This window comes from Nicotiana attenuata, unplaced genomic scaffold (genome assembly GCF_001879085.1).
Source record: "Nicotiana attenuata strain UT unplaced genomic scaffold, NIATTr2, whole genome shotgun sequence".
Lineage (NCBI taxonomy): Eukaryota > Viridiplantae > Streptophyta > Magnoliopsida > Solanales > Solanaceae > Nicotiana > Nicotiana attenuata.
This window is the reverse complement of record NW_017671688.1, coordinates 26,970-29,248: the sequence shown is the minus strand read 5'-3', so window position 1 is coordinate 29,248 and position 2,279 is coordinate 26,970.

Below are 2,279 nucleotides of genomic sequence, written 5' to 3'. Positions count from 1 at the left end.
TATAGGGTGCGATTTTGAGTGGGTTTGGAGATTGGCCGCCGGCGTGAAACGGATTCCGGCAGGCGGCAGCTAGGGTTTGGGCCGTGTTAGCTTGAGAGCGAATTGGAGCGGCTAGGGTTGGGCTTTAGGTCAGAGACGGGGAAATGGGAGGCTTCTATAGGGTATGGGGGTCAATTAGGACATATATAAGGTTTTAGGGCATCAAGTTCCGATCCGTTGGATCAAGAACATCCGACGGCTGTGATTGAAGACTGGGAAAATGCGATCGTTTTGGTGAGAAGGGGGTTGGACCGGGTAAGGGATTGGGAGATTGGGCTGGTCGGTGGGATTTTGGGCTGATTTTAATCTCTGGCCCAATTTTAAGACCAAATTAAGCCCTTTTCAAATTCTTTTCTCTTTATTTTTTTCTTTTTCTTTCTTTAATTAATTAAAAACCTAAATTAAATCCTAAATTAATCTAATTTGTAAAATTAAACTAATTATCTATTTATAACATTTACAAAAATTAGCTAATCCTAAATTAAAGAAGAGAAAATTTACTAGTTTAACATTAAAGGCTAAAAATGTAAAATGAATGATATATTTTTTGTGATTTTCATTTTAATAACAATTAGCTAACCAAATTAATCCTAATATACGAGCACACAACCTAATATGCAATGCATGGAATTCTGATATCTTTTGGGGGGTATTTTCTATGCTTTAATGCATGCAAGAATGCAACTAAAAATGCAAACACTTGAACAAATATTCCTAAAAAATTTATAAAATTAAAATGACCTACAAAATCTATTTTGTCATTTTGTGGGAGTATTTTGGGTTTGGCAAAAATTACGTGCTCACAATGCATATGCGTATAAATGTCATACCACGCATAGGTATATGCGTACATAACATCATCAAGTCTCTGAGGGCATCCCATCATATCATCTCGGCCACGGTGGACAAATCATCAAGGTATACCAGCTGATCAGGTGATGGTGCGTATATAACGTCATAACCTTTCCTCATACCCCATACACACACACACACACACACACACACACACACACACACACACACACACACATATATATATATATATATATATATATATATATATATATATATATATATATATATATATATATATATATATACGTGTATATAACACCATCAGGTCATGGCTCAAAGTGCATGTATAACTGAATGCAATGCATAAGAAGTGAGTTAATAAGATTTATCGGTATGTCATAAGATTAATATGCCTTTGATTGATAACATGAAATAAACTTTATCAACTTACGTATTTTCTGAGACCCATGAACAGATGATAGAATAATAGGATACATGGAGAATCAAGAATATAGGCACTTCTAGTACTTCTATGAATAGAGTCATTTATGAAAAATGTGCATTTGCTCGTTTCGTTTGTATCGTATGGATCATGCCAAAAGGAAATAAGGGATAGCCTTAACATACCTGAGCTGATTCTCTTGACAATCCCTCTAGCCCACGTCTTTTTCGATAAACACATAATGGCGGATCGAAGTAGGGAGAAATCCATGTGATATTCTTGAGAAAGATTGTACCGTACTACCTTAGAATCGTAATTTCACACTACTATAACATTAAGTAGTCTCGTATGAATTGCTGAAGCTTGTTCCTTACATTGTAGAGATATATGTATCTCCCTTAAATGATATAGAGAGGTTTTTTTTAATCTTAGTGGGTGTCGACCCCACATATGTGATGACTAAGCCACCAAACTCTCTTAATGTGCCATCTTGCTTCATGAAGTAAGAGTCATTTGTTGGGCTTTGATCCAAATTTAATAGCAACCACGTTGGGGGCTTGTCACACCTCCTTTTTTCGAAGCTTTACTACACCCTGGGGAAGGGATATAATAAAAAAGGAGTTTTTCCAATTAAAGGACAATCGAAACGAGATTCGTTTTATTAAAGATTCAGAGTCGCCACTTGGGAGATTTATGGTGTCCCAAGTCACCGGTTTGTATCCCGAATCGAGGAAAGGGTTTGACTCTGTATTACAGTCGCGAACCAGAAATCCAGGTAAGGAATTCTGTTAACCCGGGAGAAGGGGTTAGGCACTCCCGAGTTTCGTGGTTCTAGCACGGTCGCTCAACTGCTGTATTTTGCTAAAAATTTGATTTTAATACATGTTAACCGACATTGTGATTTTAAAGTTATTTACCGCTTTTATCAATTATTATTTATTTAAGAAAATGAACGTTGTTTAAGAACGTGTTTTCGGATCACGTCACATGAAATGCACCCGGA